The 25,455-nt window shown below is 44.0% G+C and overlaps 1 protein-coding gene across 1 annotated transcript in view; it reads left to right on the forward strand.

Moving 5' to 3' along the window:
- Positions 1-930: 930 nt before the first annotated feature.
- LOC134853636 (protein ABHD13-like) overlaps positions 931-25,455 on the forward strand; it is a 50,772-nt gene continuing 26,247 nt past the window's right edge. Inside the window, exon 1 of the mRNA XM_063869639.1 lies at positions 931-941. The gene's annotated coding sequence lies outside the window, so the exon portion shown is untranslated. The remainder of the gene's footprint in view (positions 942-25,455) is intronic.

A 25,455-nucleotide genomic window follows, 5' to 3' on the forward strand; every position in this document is an offset into this window, starting at 1 on the left:
CTAAATTTTAGAAGCTGCGTCCACCTTCAGTACAAGAGAAGTGTGATTGAAGGAACTGTTCACCGGGTTTTCCGCAGTACGTCAACATGGGAAGAATATGATAAAGTTATGAAAATCAACTGTGAACAGTGTTTGGATAACCACTATCCGCAAAAATGGTCGTCGCGGGTTGCAACCCATGCCTTCGAAAAGATCATCAGGGAGGGCAAAAAAACAAAAAGAACATGGCTGAGAAAAAGAAGCCCTGTGATTATAGCAATGATTCACCACCCAACTTGATGGTCCAATAAAGGGGGAATCACAGTCAGACATTAGCAAAAAAAGTGTGCGATATCACCAATGCGCAGATAATATTCACGACGAGGAAAATGAAAACTTGTATGCCCTCTCTAAAATCCTCCTTTTCCAGTGAACTGAAAACAAAAGTGGTGTACAGACTTGAATGTTGGGGGTGCAAATCCCTCTATGTTGGCCAGATGGTTCGACATCTCACCACAAGGATTGAGGAACACCGGAAAGAGGATACCCCAGTTGGACAGCATATAAGGCAGTATGGTAGTGAGAGTGGTAAGTCTGAATTTAAATGGAAAATAATCGACCAGGCGTCCAGCAGAATCAAGTTACTTACATTAGAAGCGCTGCACATTAGGAAAGAGAGACCGGCAATTAACACGCGCGATGAGTATGGAAGTAGGGAGCTGACACTAAGGCTACATTTTTGAAATTTTTTTTTTTTGAAATAACTTACATGTTGCATAAAAATTAGCGACAAAACGAAATTGTAAAAATAAAAAAGGTGATAACTTTCAGAAATTTGTGACAAAATGTTTAAAATTGTTTCATAATAGATGTTACATAATTTCAGTAATATTTGTAAAGTGATATTTGTAAAGTAATATTTGTATATCAAAAGGAATCAAATTCTAACCTACTTATTAAATAGCTTCAGATAAATTGTTGATATATTGGGACAGCCGTGGTGGTCCCCTGCAATTACTTCAAATTACTTTGACTGGATTCATTTACCACTGCTAACGCTCGTGGACACTATTGGTTGGACACAGGTTGGTGGATCGCATGATTGTAGTTGGAGCAAGCTCATTCAGAAGGACCCTTGACTACCTACCCTACGATCTAAGGGTAAAGTATCGAAGACTAATTTTTGCAAAATTGGGAGGACTAAGCCTCAACTCAAACGACGTGAGTAAACTCAAGAAATTGCAGTGGTTACTTAGAAACGGTTCCCTAAAATCCAGAGAAATCATTCTCCGGCACGACGTGATAAACAATAGTATCACAAAGCATCCCAAAAATTTTAATACGAAGTGTTCCTCGGAGCAGTTAACTGAAATCATCACGAATTTTCAGCATCAAATAGCTGCAATTATATACATTCGTCGAAACGGTACCCTCACTTTTTTGAAAAGTTACGGAAGACAAAACCTCTCATCATCGACGCGATAAAACGATTTCTCCTAAACAAAAACAACAAAACGGCGTTGATACAGTTGTTGCCCTCTCTAATTTACATCCCCCTCCGTCTCTTGAGCTGAAGTTGCTCAACAAAGTACTTTCGAAACGTCACAACCTCCGTTCACTAGTACTTCAGCAAAGATCAAAATCCAGAGTACGGCCCACCAAATCAAAGAGAGCAGCAGCAAAGAAAAAACAAGCAGCCCAATCCTCATCGCACTAGTTCTGGTGAGTCTGATTTTCTTGAGACTAGTCTCTCCTGAGGTTTTTATACCTTGGAGTATCAGTCCAAGGGAATCAAAAAACTCAATAAGTCTTCTCTAGCCTGGTCTTCTCCTGAGGTTTTATACATTGGAGTGTCAGTTCTGAGACGATTTTTTGAGCAATATGGGCTCAGAAGAAAGACGCAGAAATGCTAGCGTCTCGCAAGCATCTGACAAATTTTGTAAAACATGCAAAAAGCCGATCAGAATTAAAAGTCAAATCTTTAATTGCATTGCCTGTGGCGATGTTATGCACATGATAAAAACATGCACTGGAATATCTGAAGCTGCCATCCTTGGAATTTCGGAGATCAGTCAGAACGTCCTCGTGCTCTGTAACTGTTGTGTTGGAAACAATAGGAAAGAGTCGATGATCAACGATTAAATGCAAACCCGTCCATCCATTGCCGAAACAAAACTCAATGAAATCGCCGAACAGTTCTCTACATTTAAACAAGAGATAGATTCACTAAAGCAAAAGATAGATGAAACAAACAAAAAACCACAAAACAGAAATGAACTAAAGCAACATGCCTTAAACAAACAGAATCAAGCTATAACGGAATCCGGATAAGAGAACTGCTTGAACTGGACTCAAAAAATTCAAGAGATAGACACGAACACGACTTGGAAAAGGTGAACAAACTGTTTGCGTTCTTAACAGTTGAAGCAAAAATCACAGATTTAAAACGTTTAGGAAAATATGAAGAAGGAAAAAGGCCACGCACAAAAATGTAAATGTATCAAATGAATGGCAAAAACGACTGATACTAATGCCCTTGGCAAAATTGAAAAACTACGACAAAACTCTTTTTGTGTCAAAAAAAAGCTCAGCCCAAATGAATTTCTGATTGAGAACAAACTTCTTATGAAAAGACAAAAAAAGATAGAAACTGGCGTATCAGCTAAAAACCTAGGGCTAAGGCACCTTGTCCTTTACCATTATGACGAAGAAAGTGGAAATTGGAAAAAAGTCGAAAGCAATTGCTACCTACTGTTGAGTACTTAAAAATTTTATGCCTAAATGTCAGAAGTACTTTAGACATCAACAGAAGAACAGCTCTATCAAATGCCATTTTACAAACAGACTACGATATACTATGCCTCGCAGAGACATGGCTGGTAAATGAAATACCAGATAAAGCTCTGCATTTGGCTGGTTTTAATATAATTCGCAAAGATAGAAAAAACTCCACTTTAAAAACCAATCACGGAGGTGTACTCATGGCGATAAAAGAAAATGTGCATTACGAAGAAGTTGATGCTCAAAAAGAAAATGAAGAAAGCATAGCGGCCGAACTAACAGGTGAAACTGGGCATCATCAAATTCTCTGCTGTGTTTATAATCCCCCGAAAAACAGTAAATACCAATGGAAACAACAAGACTTCTTTAGTTTGTTCGAAAACTTAACAAAATTACAAATACAACACAAGTGTAACGCAGTGTCGATTACGGGAGTTATAAATTTTGAATACACTCGTTGGAAAATGATGCACTCAAAGGACGAATATGAAAATACAGTGTTGAAATAGCTCATTGAACTTGACTATGATCAATTATTCGACTCCAAAAAAAGCAGCTTGATGTTTATTAACAAACAACCCTGGAGTGATACTCAACTGGCACACGTACCAAACAGCAACAAACACATACAGCATTGACAAAATTTCATGCTCAGATCATTATGCTTACTCTGCAACAATTGACATGGAAGCCAGTATCAAAGAAATAAACAAAGGTGAGATTCTGGCATTTAGCAGAGCCGATTGGACAGCAATAAATCAAGAGATTAAAGACAAACTTTTCATACCGTATTGTTACAGTAATGTAAATGAGCTCCTGTGTCAGTGTTATGCATGGTTATGAGACAAAATAAAGAACAATGTACCTAAGGTTACATCACACAGATCAACTCTCCCCCCGTGGGCAACACCAAGTACGTCTCACATGCTAAAAAGAGTACAAACTTTAAAACGGCGTATTGATCGGCAAAACAAACCTACTTTAAACAAACCTACTTTAAGCCTTATCCTAAAACACAAAAAACTGGAAAAAAATCTTCAAATAGCATTGACTGAAGATCAAGCAATTTACGAAGAAAGAGTAACAAGCAGTAGACGATTCAGTGACCTACAAAAATACTTGAACAAAATAAGTAGTTCAAGGCAATATCCCCAAAAAATGTTTTACAAGGAAAAATCCACTAGAGATGACACCCAAAAAGCTACATTTTTTAACGAATTCTTCATCAGTGTATATCAAAGGAATCAAATCTTAACCTTCTCGCACCAAATGCAAACTGTTCTCCTACAGAAGAAATCTGTACACAAATACACATTGAAGAAACCAAAATCGAATTCATGCTCAAAAATCTTTTAACAAATGAAGCATCAAGTTTTGATGGTATAGGTAATATAATTCTAAAAAATCTTTCTGAAACTCTGTCAAAATCGCTCTATCTTCTCTTCCGCACATTCATTAACAAGCGGCTCTTCCCGACCTACTGGAAAACAAGTCAAGTGCCCCCACTTTTTGAAGAAAAGAATAAGGCGTCAGTTGAGTGCTACCGCCCAATTAGCCTTTTATGCTCCGCCTCGAAGGTCTTCGAAAAAATTATCTTTGATAATATATACCCCAAATTTCAACTTTTCTTGGAAAACGCTTAATACAGCTTCCGGCAAAAAAGGTCAGCAGTACTACAAATGGTACAATTTTTGAGCAAAGTATATGAACTCTACGATGACAAAAATGTTCAAACACTATCAGTCCTTTATCTAGGTTTTTCTAAAGCCTTTGATACAGTTCCTCATAGTATTCTAATTGCTAAACTACAGAACATAGGCCTAGGCATTCAAATACAAGATATAATACAAGACTATCTAACAGATAGAATACAATTTGTGAAAATCAATAAAAACTCATCAACTTTGAAAGAAGTAACTAGCGTTGTACCACAGGGCTCAATTCTTGGCCCTCTACTTTCTATCATTTTAATCAACGATTTTCCCAAATGCATTGAGAATTCGGATTGTTTTCAACATCGACAAATGTTGAAAAATGGTGCAAAGATAATAAAATGCCGCTGAAAGAAAATAAATGTAATCTGTTAAACCTCAAAGGGAAAATGGAACTTAAACTATTTAATACAACTGTTGATACCGCAAAGACGCAAAAAGACTTAGGTATTTTAATGTGTGACAACCTTTCGTGGTCAGTAAATGCTGAAAATCGCATTTCAATAGCAATGGGAGTTTTTTACAAAATCAAACGGAATATCTCGAAAAAACATCATTAAAGTCAAAATTAAACTTATACTGTGGATGCATTGTACCAATCATAAGCTATGCATCGCAAACATGGCATCCGAACAAAGAGACACGTCAAACATGGCATCCGAACAAAGAGACACGCAAACATGGTAAAGAGACACGTCTTAACGTGTCTCTTTACCACGTTAAGACGTCTTGTTACTCTCATGTTTTCTATCGACAGTTTTTGTGAACACATTTGTCGATATTGAAGGACAAAAGACTTTGGCCTGACCAAGTTTCTAGTGATTGACGTCCCAGCAAGATGGCGAGAAAACTTCGGTCTGCCAGCAGCAGCGAAGCGACGCGAGATCCACACGCAGGACTGCTCACCCAGAAATCAGAAGACACAGCACCATGCGGTAATGCGGATTGCCCGCACAGCGGTATCGTGAGCTCGAGTGGCGTCCAATGCGACCAGTGTAACAACTGGTACCACATGAGCTGTGCCAAAACTACAAAGAAAGCACTTGCAGCAATGCCCAGAAACTCTCTATTTTACTGTCCCTACTGTGTCACCCCCTCGGTGAACGGATCAACTGGGTTATCTCAACTACTAAGTGATCTCCGGTTGGATCCGGTGGAAACTACTCACGAGGATCTTAAGGTGCTGCATGGGACAATCAGTTATATCTCACTCCATCAAGCCTATTTGAGGATTGTCACCTGGGTACCTAACCTGTTCACCCTTCCACAGGGAAAAGTAGGGAGTCAGTTCCTGGAGGAGTTCATCCGCATTCTGAAAAATTTGACTTCAGACCCAAAGAACGCTCACTCCGCCTCCTTAACTTTTCACTTGTTCCCCGCGCTTATGCTACAGAAACCATCTGCTCGCAGCAAAGTGAAAGAGCACAACAACTGTACTAAAGCCCGTTTAGAGCACTGGTCGAACGGCAATCTAGACGAAATTGTCTCTGAATGCTTGCTAATCCAGGATAAGTTTACAAGCAAGCGCCGAAAGGGAGTCGTCAACCTGTCGAAAACGTACACTGACCTTATCATGCGGGGTAAACTCACCCAAGCCACCCAACTCCTCGAAGGCGAAGAGTCTGGAGGACCTTTGCCCGTAGACGATGACCTCATCGCTCAACTGGAGAGAAAACACCCGGTCGCCGAGCCTTCGCATGCTGACGCCTTGCTCAAGGGACCCGTTGAACCTACTCCTGCATCGATATATTACAACATTACAGGCGCGCTTATCCACAAATGCGCACTCAACAGCACTGGAGGCGCGGGACGTATTCTTTGCTCCGATAGTTTTGGTAAATTAACCGACGACGTCTGCCACGCTCTCGCTGATCTTACCAGAATTCTTGCCACAGAGCAACTACCCGCTTCAGTGATGCAGCCCATAGCAAACTGCCGCATGGTTGGCCTGGACAAATCACCTGGCGTCCGCCCTATTGGAATCGGAGAAATTTTTAGAAGAATAATCACGTCCGCCCTTATCCAGTGCTTTCAAGACGAAGTTAGGGAGATTGTTGGCCCCCTCCAAACCTGCGCTGGTATTAGCGCCGGGATTGAATCTGCTTTCCGATCCATGCAGAAGACCTTCAACGCCGACGAGTGCCAAGCAGCCCTGTTCATTGACGCAGAAAACGCGTTCAATAGACTGAACCGCGGTACGGCTCTCCATAACATTGAAATTCTATGCCCCCAGCTCCACCCCTTCCTCAATAACTTCTACAAACAGCCAGCTATCTTGTTCGTAGGAGGGAAGTCCATCCTGTCATCCGAAGGCACCACTCAAGGAGACGTGGCAGCAATGATCATGTACGCCATCAGCATGATCCCCCTTGTCTATGATAAAACCGTGACCGACATTCACAAGAACTTTTACGCCGATGACGGAGCTGGTGCAGGGAAACTTATCCGTGTCAAAGAATGGTGGGAACTCATGAAAGTTCGAGGCCCGAATTACGGTTACTTCTCGGAGCCCTCCAAAACAGTACTCGTTGTCAAACCACAACACCTCGATGAAGCAGAAGCACTGTTCAAAAGTGACGGGTTGATTATTCGCACTTCGGGAAAGAAGTACTTAGGTGGTGTTATCGGCTCAACAGCTTTCTGCTCTGACTTCATCTTGCAAAAAACAGAGAAGTTCACAAGCATGGTGGAAAAGCTGACTGAAATAGCAGAGCAAGAACCACAAGCCGCATACGCTGGCCTTGTTTTCAGCCTGCAAAGCAAATGATCGTACCTTCAGCGCATCATGGAAACTCCCGCGGAAGCATGGCATAACCTCTCAAGCTCTATCAACAACTTGCTCGAAACCATATTTGGTTGCAAACTGGATCCCACGTCGCTCGAACTTGCGCAGTTACCAGCCAGGTTGGGCGGCCTGAGCATTCGCGACCCAATTAGACAGAGTGCTCTAATGAACCGGGCTTCAGAATACATTTGCGAACCACACGTGGACTTAATATGTACGCAATCTGAAAATCTTCCCTCTGGTTTTGAATCCGATCAGAAATCTAGAAGGGCTTATATTCGGAAACAAAACACCGAGACGCAAACAGAACTCTTGCAAACTATCCGGCCGAAGCTATCTGAGCGCCAAGACAGACTTCTAGAACATACGAGACGGAAAGGCACCTCAGCGTGGTTAACTACCCTCCCTATCAAAGAGTTAGGGTATGCTCTCAACAAAATGGTATTTCAAGACCTCCTCCACCTCCGATACGGTATCAGTCTTGATAACCTTCCCGTTGCCTGCGTCTGTGGGAAACCTTACGACATCACCCACGCCCTTAATTGCACCACTGGTGGTTTTATTCATAAAAGACACAACGAGTTGCGTTACCTGCTGGCGAACATCATACGCGAAACTTGCTTTGACGTCTCCATTGAACCGAGTCTCCAACCAGTTGTCCAAACTAACTCCAACCGTGCCGAAGATGGAGCAAGATTGGATATAGCAGCAAGGGGTTTCTGGCGGACCGGTGAACGCACTCTTTTCGACGTCCGAATTTTCAATCCCGGAGCTACCACCAATATCAACCGGAAAATTTCTGAAACCTTCAAACATCATGAACAAGAGAATGTGACATTCGACCAGAATGGCCAAAATGCAATTTATGCAGGATTCGAATTTTGAGCAGTAAGCCTTCCTAGTTGATGATTTCGAAGGATTAGCGACGTTATTGGAACGTTTAGCCAAACGGTTAGGGCTAGAATATTCTAGTATTTTAAATTTTCAAAAATTCGAATGATGACGTCACATTTCTGAGAAATGCTGAAACGGCCATTTTAACAAAAAGCGAGTGAAAAACAGAACAACTTTTATCTGCGATTGCGAACAGTACGAAAATCGAGATTGGAGAACGACAACGAACTACAGAATAGCAGAGAACGTTCCGAGTTGCAACTATTGTGCTGCTACAATAGTTGCAAGGCCGTTGCTAACAACGGTGAAGGGTGAGAACCAGCCTTCCGGATTAGCGAGAAATCAAGAGTAAGGAGCTTGATTCAGCGGATTCAAGAATCCGGAAGGGTCTCGGGACGGAAACTTTTGTTAACTCACATAAACTTTTAGCATCCTGTCATGTCCTGACTTGAATTTAACTGATATTTTGATTAGTTTTGACAAGGATGAGGTGCTAGGAGTTGGGGGAAAGGGTTGATCCATCTTCGATGGAGATGATGATTTTTATCTACTGAACAAAAACAATAGTAATATAATAAGTAGTAGCCCTGTTTTTAGGAGTGACCTCGTGGTCTGGGGATACTGAGACCCAGCCATGAGCTCACTATTTTTGCATGTAATTCAGTTAATTTGAGCGTTCTGGTCGAAGCCGGAGAACAGTAACGTTTTTGTCAGCCTGATGTAAGAAAGACCACCGAAAAGTACTGGCTTGGTAGAGACGGTGAAAAACATGCAAAGCTCTGTTTAGACGCTAGCCAGTCGTCTTAAGACTTAGTTTTGTTATCCGTCGATATGTATCTTCCGGGCGAATGTTACATGTATGTTTTTATGGCGCTCCTGGGTGTTATTCTTTCGTAACATCATGACCGGCGGAACCGTTAACGAGCACTCCGCGCCGAGCGGATGCTCACATTAACGCCCTTAATAGGCCTAAACTGCCGGGGCGGAAGGGTAGTTCGGAACGCGGAAGCCTTCCGGATTGCCGTGAATAGTTTTTTAACTTAGTTAAGACCGAAAATTCACGAACCAGGAAGGGTGGGGGGAATCGCGAACCCCTCGTCCCCTGAGTGGTTTGTGACCAAAAACACTTAAAGATATAAGTAAAACCAAACAAAAAGTAGTATAGTACCCAAGAAAAACAAAAAAACATAAAAAATAACCGAAAAAACCAAAAACAGTAAAAAAAGTAAAAAATCAGTAGAAATCATCCCCCCAGACAAGATGTGATTCAACCCCCCCGTTTGTTGTTGATAGATATATTGTTGTTACAGGCATTTATATCAGTCAGGATCCTTACGATCAATTTTGAGGCCCGTTTGTGAGGCTTGTACTGTAGGGTTATTTGAGCATTTAAGCACGTTAATGTTAAATTGCGCTCAATCCGGAAGGGTCAGCTGATTTGCGCTCAATTCGGAAGGGTCTTGGGTGAAGACCGATCCGGCAAGCAGTTCAAGGAGCAACAAGAAGGGGCTCAACGGCAACAACAATCGACTGTTGGGTATCGTTAACAAGTTTTGTATCCCTTTTGGTACAAAAAGTAAGATAGTAATCTGTGGGGGGCTCGACAGTGCTGCACTGTAGTGACCCTTCACCGAACTGCGAATATCCGAGTTAAGCACCTTAATTCGGATAATAAACAAACCCGGAGGGGTATAGTATTGCTAATATTATTATTCATATAGCCTATATTAATAGTCATATTACGTTTTTCAGTGAAAAACAACGAAAACAGACCGGTTTTTAGGGTCAAAATAGCGATATTTTGATCCCCCCACAAGTCGCGATTTTTGAGATATCGATATTTTTTGCAACGGAAAAAAGCGCTAAGTTAGTGTGTTACATCGTAACTGCACTACTGTAATAAGTAGAACCGGTTAACTTTAGTTCGGAAGTGGTTGGAACTAGTTTGGTACCAAAAACCAAATTTTCCCAATTTTTGATAGTAAGAAACACTAAAAATTTTGAAAAATTTTTGAAATTTTTGAGGTCGGACAGTAAAAATAGTTGTTCGGACAACGTCCACTAGTGAATCTACAAGTCTTAAAATCCGCTACCCGAAAGCCTTCCGGGTTGCAGAGAAATCGAACATAACGTGTTTGATTTGGTGGATTCATCAATCCGGAGGGGTCCAGGTAGCATAGTTTTTCGCAAATTTTTTCTACAAAAGCGTTTTAGATCGGGTCTTTTACATTGAACTAGAAGAGTATAGGCCTTGTGAGCTCATATCAATAATTTTTAGGTCGAAAGGACCAGATTTGCGGAAAAAGTTAGGCGGAACCTATAAGAGAGAAAATTTTTGAATTTGGAAAAAAGACGTTTTGGTTAATAACTTTGGAACTACAGAGCATATCGAGTCAATCTTGGTACCATTAGATCAGAAATTAGCTGAACTTACTAGTAGGAAAGAGAATTACTCGAAAAAGCGAGCGAGAAATTTTTTTGAGATTGTTTTTAGCAAATTACACAAATCCGGAGGGGTACACCCTTCACGTTTTATAAATTTTTCTGAAAAACCCTTATACCCCTACCAAAAGTTGATAGCGATTGAACTAAGTAACTTAGGACAGTTCTAGACAAAAAGGGAGGGCTGAAGGCACAAGACAACCATAGAAGAGGCGAAATTAGGCAAGTGATAAGACCCTTCACCGTTAGTGTGAATTGTCAAATGAGCGCCTTAACTTCAATCCGGAGGGGTCTAGGAAAGGATCCTATACCCTTCCCAGTTAATTCAAACAGCATAATAGCAACGCAGAACGTATCCGGAGGGGTATAAGCTGAAATTAAGAAAACTACAAAAAGCTACTTTGACAGAGCTAAGGGCTCCCAATCCGGAGGGGTCGAAATTTTTCAAAGTCAGAGGGGTCCGAATCCGGAGGGGTCTACTTTCCACAAAACCGGAGGGGTCCGAATCCGGAGGGGTCTTATAGTTGCTAATTCCGAGGGGTCCCAATCCGGAGGGGTCTATATTCTGACAGTCCGGAAGGGTCCTATTTGTGCCAATCCGGAGGGGTATCATTTTATTAAGGACTTAGGTAAACGAAAGAAAGACTAAAAAGCGAGAGGTATTAGGTTATTAATACACAGGCTAGGTATCAGTGACTGCACTGGTAACTTGCCTCTCAAAAAGAACCAGACTAATACAAAACAGGTCCGAACTCGGATATTCGCGACACTAAGTCTAAATTAAAAAGAGCGTGACTCATTGGTGTGGATTGAAACATAATACGTTTTTGGGAAAAGTGACTGCCCTGAGGATTTTAGTAGGTCTAGCTCGGGCAGTCCAAAGGCAGATAGGTAACACAATACTCGGTGGGTGCAATAGACGCCCACTTGAGCGAATAACTGCCTTCAAGTTTTGTCTGTTTGGTGCAGCACCAAGCAGGGAAAGCTTTTTCTTTAAAAGACAGGTTCGACTATTGTACTGCGACCGACTAAGAGTACAAGACACATACGTTTTTTTATATATACATTCATATTGTGTCAATATATATTTTTTGTTTTTTGATTTTAAATCAACCTAAACTGTGCTTGATTGGGTAGTGAGTACACTATCTTTTAAAATTGACTGATAACATCATATTGTGCTAGTTTCCAGATCTTTGGACCGATAATCGGTCAGTGTGAATAAATTTTATACAAACTGTACTCTGACAACATACAGGGATTCGTGGTCACTTTTTAGTAGAATCTGGTGAAATTTATTGTGTTGTGTCATTATTATTGTTAATAAAACTATAAGGTCTCTAGCAATTGAGTCAAGAGTAGGCATAGGAAAGTGACAAATAAAGAATGAGTTTAGACAAGTCAAGGATACCAAAACGAGGTAATAGCTCTAGGAAATTCATACCTGAAAAGCAAAGAAAAACGATGACCGATCCTTTTGTAGATTGGATCAAGCGGTCCCGGTCTGACAAAAGGGGGACGGTTTCAGGCAGAATGGTTGAAACGAGAAGTCAAAAGACCTCAGATGAGCGAAGAGAACTGTTAGAAGTGGAGGTCAATACGGACCATACCATGAATGACAACCAGGAAGTAAATGAACTGGAAGGGAGAGGCAGAAGGCTGGCGAGTGAATATACTCCGGTAGAACAAGGCCATGATTTTGCCACTTCCACCGGGACATTGGATCGAGAGGAGATGTCGGAACTGTCCGACATCTCAACTGAAGTAACGGCAGCTAGAAGATCTCCGACAGACAACACTATGATGGCAAGCGGAACTGGAAAACAAACAACCTCATCATCGTTCTCAGAAAGAATGAAGAACACCTTCGGAAACATCTTTCCATTCAGCATGGGAGGAGGAGCAGGAAACGATGGGGAGTCCCAGGAGGAAGAGGATGAAGAGGAGCAAGGGGACTTTGGATCTCAAGTCAGTCTCAATAGTTCGATCCAGGAGAGTGAGGCACACGTCGGAAGAGAGACTGGAACCATGGATAAATTTGGTGTAGTGACAACGATAAGCAAAGAGGCAAACACACCGGGCCAGTCCAAGGACTTCGCGATTAGGACAAGTTCGGAGCCACAACCTGAAGAGAGTAGAACCAGAGGGCTTGGCAACGCGTTAGCGGATCCTGAAATAGATAATGTTAAAACGTCAAGACAGAGAGTCAAGGCCCGGATCTCTACCAGCACGAAGCTACCTGGGACCGACAGAGTTACACCACCACTAGTGACGCCACTCATGGATAACGGGGCAGCACTAGAGGAAGCCTTAAACAACATAGTGGGCAGTTTAGGAGAACAAAATGAACAGATGTCGATAAGGATGAGTGAACTGGAAAGAGCAGTTCACATTGAAAGAGAAAGTCTGCGGGAAGAAATAAACCGCAACAGACAAGAAGTTGGCAGAAGCGAAAAACGCTTGAAAGAAAGAACGGACGAACATATGACGAGGAACTTGTCGCGAATGACAAGAGAGGCGGAACAGAGGGAGTTACGCTTAAGAGCCGACATGGAGAAGTTAAGAATTCAGCAAGAGCAGTCTCTTGGGTCTCTTGACACAAAGATAGACGCGATGATGGAGAGGCGAACTCAGGCTATCATGGATAGGTTGGACGGGCTACTAAGCAGCAAGAGTGGACCAAAAGAAGGAGAGCCGAACTCGGGAGGTCCCAGCAGGGAACCGAGGGTGAACTTCAATGAACATCAAAGGAGGAAGACAAATGGATCCACTAGAGGCAGGGGCAGTTCATCAGGCTATGCCACAAGGGGTAATACAGCATGGGGCCCGAACAGTAGAGCAAGTTCAACGGGGAACAGACAAACCTCGAACGAACGACCAACGCAAAGCACACATGCGACCGGGAGAAGCGATTCTGGCAACATGGGGCATACAAGCCCGAGGAGGAGTCACATGGGCCAAGCGGGAAACGCTCATGGTGATTCGGATTGCAGGGATGCACCGCACACAGAGCCTTCGACAAGGTGTGAGGACACTCAGGCGGGACACTCAAGGGATGCTACGGCAATGGCCACAGCATTTGAACCCCTGAACAGGTCTTTGGAGACATTCCTGACGCGGTTATCTAGAACCAATGAACGCAGTGAAAAGTCCAGAAGAGTCTTTAAGAAGCCAAGATGCTACAAGGACGAACCTGATGGCTGTATTGATACCTGGATAGAGGTAATGAAGCTGCATTTCGAGGAAGAGGACTTGTCGGAGAGACAGGAATGCAGCGCGCTCACCAGCAACTTAGAAGGGAATCAACGTGACACTGCTGAGAAAATCTTCGAAATCTTGTTAAACCGTTTCGGATCAGGGGTGCAGGGGCACCAGGCGATGATGCGCTTCGAGAAACGGAGGCAACGAGAAGATGAAACAATAGACAAGTTTCTCGATGATTTGGAAATGCTGAGAAGACGCAGCCAACCGGATGAGTCAAACCGAAGGATGAACCTGGCCGTAGCCTCAAAATTCATCGATGGTGTGAAAAATGATGAACTTCGTACGATGCTAGCAACGCATTACACACCACTATCAACTAATGCGCCAACACCGGAGGAGTTGAGGCTCAAATCAAAAGAGTATCTTTTGTTGAAACCTCCTTCGAGATCTGGATATTACAAGAACAATTATGGCAATTTTAACAACGGACCAGCTAACCAAGGGAACAATTGGTACAAACCGAGGGATGATATGGACAAGAGACGTTCTTGTGCTAATTGCAGTTCAACAGACCATCATGTGTCAGCATGCCCAGCTTACAAACAAGGCATGAAAGCAATAGGCTTTAGCCTCGAGGACGAAGATGCGTCAGAGTTGGATCATGAGGATTTCATGAGAGGAGTAATTGCGAAATTCGGCCCGAGGTGTTTCTTTTGTAACTTGGAAGGTTATTTTAAATCAGATTGTCCGCAATTCTGGGATGCAGTGGCAGACATCAAGCATCCAAGGCATGAAGAAGCTTTGTCAGGAGTGAAAGCAAGCAAGGCTCGACTTTTGAGCGAAGCAGAGGCACGCAGGAAGGACAAACCTCAAGAGCTGGCGGCAAAGAAAATGCAAGCAGTAACAGAAGAGGCACGTGAACCGGAACCAGCAACTGCGGCCGATGACTTCAAGATCGATTATAAGGCAGCCGCAAAGGATGCTTTAAATAGAGTACAGCAGGAATTGGTGACGAAAGAGATCGAACAAAAAGTGAAACTTGAACTGGAAAATGAAAAGCTTCAGGAGCAACTGAATACCTTCGAGGCAACGGAGTTCGAAGAGACGAAAACACCAAGCAGTTTAGATATGAAACTTAAAGTGATCTCCGGTAAGAGGTTCGGCATGGCGCCGCATGGAAAGAAGATACAGTCGATAATCTCAGTGGCTGGACACCAGGTAATAAGAAATTTGAGTGAACCACCAGAGTTCACTTTAATGCATTTGGACACATATGCAGATTATCTGAGGCAGGTGGAGCCACGCACTGAGTCGAGAGCTGTGCGAGCCCTACTAACGACGGGTGGCCCTCGCATGAAGAAACTTCATGGACGCTACTTGGAGGTCTATGGGCCGTATCAAATAATGCTGAACGTGGATGGAATCAGCATCTACACCAGGACTTACATAACAACAGATGATGACCAAATGGGGCAGATCTATTTGGGTGAAGAGGAACTCAAAGTCCGCAGGATAGGCCATGACGCCATGATGGAACAAGACGCGGTACATATTGGATATGAAGCAGATGTGACAGCACACCTGCTTGACACCAACGGAACAAAAATCGGAGTCACAGGGCTTCTGGACACAGGCGCGGTGGTGAGTGTGATGCCGATAAAAACCTGGGAGAGAATGGGCTTCACGCGGGAAGATTTGATTCCTACGAATCTCCGACTAGCCGCTGCAAATCGAGGAGCTATCTACGTAGCCGGAAGAACACCGGTGACGGTCCTTCACATGGGAGGACGGAACCTTTGGATGAGCTTCCTGGTGGTAGAGAATCTGGACGACGCCGACCAATTCATCTTGGGCAGAGATTTTGTCAGGAATTTTGACGTGATGATTGACTTGAACAACGGTCTAATACGGATTAGAAACCCGGACCGAAAGTATGTTAAGAGACCAATTAATAGGATAATAACAGACGAGAATAAGGTACCAGTTTTTTTGGATAGAAAAGTAAAATTACAACCAGGACAAGCTGTAGTAGCGATTTTTAGAATGAGAAATTTAAATTCGTTAAGTGATAGTAAACAGGTTTGCTTAGTACCGAATCCAAATAGTCAGAGTTCGGTGATTTTAGGCCGGAGCTTCTCGGTAACGCGAAACGGACTGTGTGTCAGTGTGTTGTTGAACACACTGGACACCACGGTTTCAATCCAGCGTGGAAAGAAGCTTGGCTACGCCTTGCCGATGAGGACCGACTATGAGGAGACAGAAAACTGGAAGAAATATAGTGTGAAAGACTGTCCTTATCATGCAAATAAAGATAAAATTTTAAAGAGGATTGATGAATTAAAATCTATTCGTAAATTGTTTTCAATGAAATCCGAAACGGACGACGGCTTATCAAGCTGCTCGAATTTTCCGGAACGCCCCTCGTCATGTGAACTAGATTCTCACAAACCGGTTTTGCCAGAAATAGAACATTTAAAAGGAAAAATAGGTGAGGGAGATTTTGAAAAATTGCGGGACCTCCTAGATCGGAACGCCGAAGTATTTTCAAAACATAAGGCGGACATCGGTTGCTGTAATTTCGTCGAACACGAAATCGAACTAGAAGAGGGCGCCGTTCCCCATAGGGAAGGCGCAAGGCGAATGACGCCACATAAATCGGAAGCGTGCCGAGCGGAAATAGAAATGTTGCTTGAATACGACATGATAGAACCCTCGAAATCACCATGGGCTTGCGGAGTAGTAATGGCGAAAAAGAAAGGGGGGCAGCTTAGATTTTGTTGCGACTTTCGTTACTTGAACGCGGTAACGATTAAAGATGCGTACCCGATACCGCGAATAGACGAGAGCCTATCCAAACTTGGTGATGCAAAGTTCTTCACCACATTGGACTTGGGTTCTGCCCTCTGGCAGGTTCCTCTGCGAAAGAAGGACAGGGAGAAAACCGGATTCGCGTGCGAATTGGGGTTGTACCAGTGGAAGAGGATGCCCTTCGGCTTGTGCAATGCAACAGCAACCTTTCAAAGGCTGATGGCTCAGGCTTTGACAGGAGTGACCAAAAAGTACGGGAATCTCTTGATGTGCTACGTGGATGACGTAGTCATAGCGACACCAACCCTGGAGGATCACATTGATCGACTCGATGAGGTCTTCGGATGTATGAAAAGAGCAGGCTTGAAATGCAAACCATCGAAATGTGAAATCCTTAGGGATTCGATCAAGTACCTGGGAAGAATGGTGGACCGGCATGGTGTGAGGCCAGATCCAGAAGCAGTAGAGGCTGTGCTGACATGGAAAGCTCCTAGAACGGACACACAGCTCATGAGCTTCCTAGGGTTTGCCAATTACTACCGAGAATTCATAAAAGGATACGCGGACAAAGTGTACCCGATGCAGAAGCTGATGCGCAACAAAGGGAAAAAGTTCGAATGGAACGATGAGGCACAAGTTGCTTTCGAGAACATAAAGCGGGAACTGTGCGAAGCGCCAGTGCTGGGCATGCCTACAGAAAAGGGCATGTATGTTCTTGACACAGACGCATCGGCGGTGGCCATCTCAGGAATATTGCATCAAGAGCAAGAATGGAACGGAAGAACAGTTCTCCGTCCCATTGCATACGGCAGCAAAGTCTTGAGTGACACAGAGATGAAATATGGCGCACCAAAAGCAGAAATGTTTGCAGTAGTTACCTTCGTGGAGAAGTACCGTGCATACTTGGGGAGCGCTCCCTTCAAGTTACGCGTGGACAACAGAGCGTTATCCTGGTTGAAGACCTACTCGATGGATCAGAGTTATATTGGTAGATGGATAGTAAGACTGGATGGCTACCATATAATAATCGAACACAGGATGCGTGATAAACATCAGAATGCTTACAGTCTCAGCAAGAAAACTGAGTTCTATGAAAGATTGGAGCAGAAGCAGGCCAATCAGGCGGAAGTAAAGGAGGGATTCTCGTTTCTGGACAAAGAAACTTATGAAGCGCTTCCCTTAACGAGATGGTTGGATAAGTCTGGACATCCAATTCCGGGGCATCCTGAGTTACCTGTAGAGAAAGCAGCCGAGATAAAGATCCGGTCAAGGGAGGACCCGGTCCCCTTGGATTTGTTGCTGCGCTCGAACCTGGTCCAGCAAGAACTCTCTCGCATGAATATAAACAGCCTCTCATTATTGGATAAAACGGTGCAAGTCACACCACAAGTGATGCGGATACTGGGTGGATTGTTAGAAAGAGAAGTGACCAGAGATGACCCCGAGTGGACAGCAGCAGTGGCATCGCTAACAGTCAGTGAGAAAGTGAAGATCATGCCGTCCAGACAACAGCACGAAGAGAACAAGAGGGATTGTAGGACAATAGTTCAGCAACTAGTATCCTCAATACCCCAGGAGATTTTAACCAGTACTTCTTACGGACAGAAAGGACGGGAGAGCGGCAAGCAAAAGAAAACTGTCACCTTTGTAGACCGGGAAAAAGAGGGTGAAGAGGTAGAACAAAATCTGCTGCAAGACTATTTGTCCGGGGAGAAGGATGAGGAGAAAAACCAGCGATCACAAGATCAACACCCGGGACAAGGAAATTTGTCCGGGGAGTCCGAGATAGACGAGAAAATTCCTGATGAGAAACAGGACCTAGAGAACAAAGTTTTGTCCGGGGAGTTCAGATGGATGCGAAGGAAATACGGACATGATCTGGAGGAGCGTGCAGTCTCCAGCACAACACCTTCGACGGATGATAAGTCAGAAAGCTCGAGAATGAACACCTATTCAGACAGGGATTCGACCTCGGGATCAGAACTGTCAGAACTGGCGATACACACGCTACTAGTGGAAACTCGGGCGAGAAACCTGGACAGAGAGGTGTACCAGGATCCTGACAGTGATCGCTACCTAATACCAAGCGAAAGAGTCTTTGACAACGCAGCGGATGACTTAGAAACGATAGCGGTATCGAAACGTTCGATAAGCCTGTTGCCGCAGAAAGAGGTAGTCAGGACTGATCTTCAGCCGTTTCAACAAGAAACACAACCGTTGGCGAAGATTTGGTGCGTTAAGATGGAAGAAGACACACATCGGCACAACGAGCTGAACAGTCAGATGAGAGTCATGAAGACGTACTTGAAGGCGAGATACAGACTCTCGGACCTTCTAAGGGCGCAGAGAAATGATCGCATGACAAGCAACCTAAAAAGGTGGATAGAAAACGGTGCACCTGACAAAGGTGACCTGGAAGAAGACAGCTATAGGATCCTGAGACAATACTTCATGCAGAAGGAGGGGAGATTATATCTGAACAAGGACGGGATCGTGGCCTGCAGGAGAAGAGAAGAAGACAAGGTCTTATACAAATATAACGCGATAGTGTTGCCGCAACTCTATCAGACAGAACTATTATTCAGGTCGCATGATCAGATGGGCCATCAAGGGATCGACAAAGTGTATCAGAGGATCCTGAAGCGCTTTGAGTGGCCTGGGATGAAAAAGGCATGCGAGAAATGGGTGACAGCATGTCTGTCATGCCAACAGGTCAAGGATCCTAAGAAGTTGCGATTTCCTTTACAATCAATTGAGTCGTCTGAATTCAACGAGGTGGTGCAGATAGATCACCAGAAGATATGCATGACAGACAGCGGTTACAACCAAGTCTTGGTCATGATAGATCACTTCACGAAGTATGCAGAGGCCGTGCCCTGCATAACTGCCTCGGCGGAAGAGACATGCGACCACCTGATCAATACGTGGATAGCAAGACACGGATGTCCAATGACGTTTCAATCGGACAATGGAACGGCTTTCGTAGGCGAGCTTACGAAAGAGCTTATGAGACGGTCACAAGTCGCTCAGGCTCACTCCACGACATACCACCCTCAGACGAATGGCTTAGTGGAAAGACAGAATAGGACGTTAGTGTCGATGCTGAGGGTATATTGTTCCAGGTACATGACCGATTGGGACAGATACCTTCCACAGGTGATGGGAGCTTATAATAGCACGCAACACTCCACCACTGGAGTCAGTCCACACATGATGCTGACGGGACACGAGAAGTCTTTACCCTTGACATTCTTCTACCCCGAGTATGAGGGAAAGAAAACATCCCCACAGGTCTACGTGAGGGATGTGATCAGACGCCAACAGGAGTTGAACGACTTGTGTAGACGAAACACTCAGCAGGCACAGGCAAGGCAGAGGAAAAGATTCGACAAGAAAGCAGCTGGTGCAAAGGCTTACTCGGTGGGAGACTACGTATGGGTATTTCAGAACGTTATACCACCGAAAGGGACAAAAAAGCTTCTGAAGAAGTGGAGGGGACCCTTCATGATTACAGAGGTGCACCAAGAGGGACGCTTTTATAGACTGAGTACTGGCCGAGCCGCCCACTACGAGAACATCAAGCCACACAATCCATCGACAGAAGACTGGTGTATACCTGCAGACATGGAAGAAGGGGATTATCTAATGATGGATCCTGCTTGTGAGGTCAATGAAAAAGGCACCAGGGAGAAGAACGATGGAAACGAAGTCGTAGAGGAAGGTACGGATACACCATTGGACCTGGATCCAAACGAACAGATCGAAGCGGACGATGAAACCCTGCCCTACGCAGAGGAAGATTGGCAGGATTCCGAACAGACAGAAGTTCCCAAGAACATGGAACCAGATCTTCCGTTCACGATGCAGACTCGTCAGAAAGACGGGACGAGACTAAGAAAGAAATACAATCCTTACGGTGACGACTTTGTAGTGGATAGGATAGATCTAAAGAAAATAGTGGAGGAAGTAGTGGGTTTAGAGGAAATAACCGTGTCACAGGACATTGACATAGTCGATGATCACAACGATGAGTGGGTTGACGACTGGTCGAAACCCGAGGTGGAGTTCGACGATGAGCAACAGCAGTCAAATGAACAAGACCTGACGAACCTGCGTGTCTTAGAGTGGCTGAACGAAATGACATCAGACCCTGAAAAGACCAGCGTTACGATTCAAGACGTAGATCGCGAAAGCGCGAAATACATTAAGACCGAACGAGATGATCCTTCCTGGGCTGCCCAGGAAGGACAACTTCTCATTCCAGCTTCTAATCTTGACTTAATACCCGGTATGCGATCGACGGGGACGCCGATGGATATTTTTGTCCGGGGAGTGGGGGTAGGACTTACCCACACTGAAAACTTGATAATAAAAAAATTGAGAATAGCAAGAGAAACAGGAAACTTAGAAGCAGAAACAGGCGAAGAACCTAAGAAACCTGACATAGGCAGGGTAGTTGAGTCATATTTTAACTTACCAAATGAATATTCAAGTAGCATAATACTAACAGACAGTGATTTCATACTCACAAACAGAACATGTGCGGTAGCAATCACCGCAGACATGAGTTTTAGGACGGCGCTAGCGGCAGATTTTAAGAGGGAATACAATAACGTGGAATTCCTTTGGAAGCAAAGACCAGGGATAGGGGGCGTAGCAGCCTTACCCCCGGCGGTGTCGCAGATACCGGGAAAGTACTTATGCTTCTTGGTAACGAGGGCGACAGAGAAGCAGCACGTGGACCCAGAAAACCTAGTCTTGTCTTTGACGAGGCTGAGGGACTTCCTTGTGGAAATGGACGTGAAGGAGCTTTCGCTTCCAGTGTACGATCCAAATAGAGGAAGACTGCATCCTCGGGAATTGTACGCGCTTGTACACGTGATATTCTCTGATACGAACATACAAGTGTATCTACATAAGAAATATTACTTAAGTATAGGCTGAGTGATGAGCGAGAGGGTGTTAGGCCAAAGACCAAGTTGCATGTAATATGTGATATGTGTGTTATGTTATGTTATGTGTTAGGTTATTAAGATCATGGGTAAGTAAGCGTTAGTGACCATGAACAACTAAATGACGATCTTGGGAATAGATCCAAAGTTTGGACTGTCCAATCTTAGGTCGAATTCCAAAATTTTAGAAACCAATTGATTTTAATAAATTTTAGGATAAGATAAATATCTTTTTATCTGAACTGTCTTTAAGCAAATTTTAACGATATATATTAAGGTGAAACTGACAGGTGTGACAGTCGTGATTCCTTTTCTAGATCCTGATTGATCATTTAATTGCTCACTTGAGTCAAAACTTGAAATCGAAATCAAATCAAACTTGGAAAGAACAGTATGGACAATTTCAACCTGGATGAATTGATGGACCTGGCAGAGGCATATGTAGGACCGATGGTAGATGCGATCTATCGTCGGCTGATCGATTGAGACTTCGCTCTGGAGGACCCAGAGGTGGTCATGTTGCTGACCGCCCTGATTAACATCTTGGGGCACGACAACCGTGGGGACCGCCCCACGGAAGTCCTGTTGATGGCAGCATATGGAGAAAGAGGAGTACTAGACCGCCCGAACATGAGAGTGATGAGGTGGAGAAACGGGGCTCTCTCAGGGAGTGACTTGGCGAATGAGCCTGGGTTGGGAAGTTCTAGGACTTACCAACCAGGTGAGATGCCAATGCCCTCCAAGCCCAAACCTGGGCTGACGAGAATGCATCGGGAGATGAACAGCGAGGCGACCTCGTCTGGTTCACCACTGAGAGCAGCTGTGCCACCAAAAGGGGCGAAAGTAACACAGAAGGTTCAGACGAACCAAACCATACAAGATCTGGACGAGATGAACGATCAGTGGAGAAGTACGAAGAAGGAGTTAGACGATATGACGAAGACCATGCTGGCGATGGAGGAAGACCGGGACATGTGGAGAAAGTTGTTTGAAGACTGCAACAAAAAGCAGGGTCAAGAGATCGAACGCTTAAGGCAGGAATACAAAGAGCGATCGGAGCAGGTGGCGGTGACGACGTCCATTGAGAAAGTGATACCTGCAAGGGATATTCCTCGTGGGCAGTCCCCGATGGAGCTCTTGACACCTCGAGAAATGAGTCAAACAACGGAGACACGGCTTCCAGCAGAGACGAACCGAGTAACAATCCCGGATACTAGTGACACCTTGGGTGATCCCGTCGTAGAACAGACAGTGAGAAAACTGATAGAGACAGCTGGACGACTGGTCGCTAACAAGAATGCACCAGGTTCCGGGGTGACTGCACCCTATGGAACGATTGACGATACGGGCAGAGTACAACTCTCCCAGACAGTAATCAGACAAGGGATGAGTAACGTGACACCACTCATGGGGAACTCGAGAATCCCAGAGAGGAAAGTAAGGAAGATGCCAGCGAAGAAAGTGTCTCGTGTAATAGACGTGCAGAAGAATAATCAATTGAAGTATAATTTCACGGGAGTTCCGGAGACAGATCCGAGAGCCTGCTTCAATCGAGCTACCTGGAGCCCGGCTGTGAACCTGCAGCAACCACCACTCGGGACATCTCACCTGATATTGGGAGACAGCTTAGTCAGAATGCTGTCGAATTTGAGGACCTCATGGGTCACCACGGTGATGGCCTTTGGAGGCGCGACGATTGCCCAATTATATCGCATGGTGGAGCTGATGAATCCAGGGAAGATACCCAATGTGATGATCTTAGTTGGGACGAATGACATCTCCAGAGGATCAGATGAGCAGGAAGCACTGTGGGAAGCAATGATGGTGTGTTTGTTTACTACTCTCTGGCAGAAGTTCAGTTGCGCGGTACTGACCGTTTGCACGGTGCCAATGAACGCAAGAAGCCTGACAGCATCAGGAAGGAGGCACCAACGAGAGAACAATTGCGGAAATTAGATTGTCTAAAAGATTTAGATCTTTTTGAGACAATGTGCAAAGTTCTAAACATTCCGATGGAAGTGAAGAAGATATGGGCAAGAAAACGATTGATGCCATGGTTCAGAGCTAACATGACTGCATGGTTGTACGAGTATGCGAAAAAGCATATGTCGAAACATGGCAGAGTCTACAGTGAATATCAGCTGGACATTGGGGCAGGAGCTTTCAAGCGAGCTTTCGTGACTCATCGGAATGCAGTGACCACCGCTGTGAAAAGAATTTCCAGGACGAGCGAGCGTAGTGGAAATGAGAAGGCAGGATGCTGAAAGAAGATTTGGAGAGAAACGTGACGTTGTGTCTCCACAACAGCTTCTGTAGAAACAGAGAATCAAACGTGGATCCCCTACCTTGCTGTAAACAGAGGGTGGAAGAGCAGAAGTGTTGGAGGACGGCTTCCAACAGCGTCCGGATAGTCAATGACGTGCTACAAGACACGGAAACCGAGAGTGCGGAGTCAGCGTCACAGGAGGAGGAAATGGAGCATTGACGAATGGTCGAGAAAACAAGAGGCGGCAAGAAAGAAAATTAGAAGAATTTAGAAGTTTTAGAACTTCTAAACGACGAAAAAAGAAGAGAACAAAGGGATGATGAAGAAAAGTTAAAACTCAGAATTGTTTTATGTGTGTGAAAAACTCAAGTGAGAAACCAAGCAACCAGTTGTAATTGAAAACTGAAACATTTAGTTGAGTTTTGAAATTGTTGCATTTATAAATTTGCATTTTGGTTTTAGTTGAAGTGGCTTTAGAGACACTCACTTATTATTTATTTAGAAAGGCTTGAGGTAAGAGTATATTTAAATATTCCAGCCTGCATGATTGTTTTTAATCACTTAGGAAGACTGATCACTTTGTGGTGACATGAAAAACTTGAGTAACTTCTTGAGGAGGGAGGTTGTTGCATTGTTCTTTCTAACCACAAGGTCTCTTGGTTTTAATATTCAGGACAATAAACAAGCAAGATTTCCGAAGGGAAGGAACATAGTAGGATAATTTTAGCTTGTTGGTTGGCAGGATTGTCCTGCAAGCCAACGCCTTTTAAATCTAGGAGAAAAAATTTTAATCGGGACATTGACACTGGAAGTCAGAAAATATGTTTTATCTTAAGTCATATCCTCAATGTGCAGATTAATGAAAGAATTTGAAGACTATAGTGATGTAGTATGATGCCATTTATATTCTGCAGTGAGTCGATGTGACGTAGATAAAAGTAATTTCGTGCATTTTGTAAATTCTGTTCGATGACACTGTAACCATTTAGAACATAGTGCGATTCAATGAGGACATTGACCGGACTGTCCGGGGAGTATGTGACATTCGACCAGAATGGCCAAAATGCAATTTATGCAGGATTCGAATTTTGAGCAGTAAGCCTTCCGAGTTGATGATTTCGAAGGATTAGCGACGTTATTGGAACGTTTAGCCAAACGGTGAGGGCTAGAATATTCTAGTATTTTAAATTTTCAAAAATTCGAATGATGACGTCACATTTCTGAGAAATGCTGAAACGGCCATTTTAACAAAAAGCGAGTGAAAAACAGAACAACTTTTATCTGCGATTGCGAACAGTACGAAAATCAAGATTGGAGAACGACAACGAACTACAGAATAGCAGAGAACGTTCCGAGTTGCAACTATTGTGCTGCTACAATAGTTGCAAGGCCGTTGCTAACAACGGTGAAGGGTGAGAACCAGCCTTCCGGATTAGCGAGAAATCAAGAGTAAGGAGCTTGATTCAGCGGATTCAAGAATCCGGAAGGGTCTCGGGACGGAAACTTTTATTAACTCACATAAACTTTTAGCATCCTGTCATGTCCTGACTTGAATTTAACTGATATTTTGATTAGTTTTGACAAGGATGAGGTGCTAGGAGTTGGGGGAAAGGGTTGATCCATCTTCGATGG

Source organism: Symsagittifera roscoffensis, chromosome 8, assembly GCF_963678635.1.
Source record: "Symsagittifera roscoffensis chromosome 8, txSymRosc1.1, whole genome shotgun sequence".
NCBI lineage: Eukaryota > Metazoa > Xenacoelomorpha > Acoela > Convolutidae > Symsagittifera > Symsagittifera roscoffensis.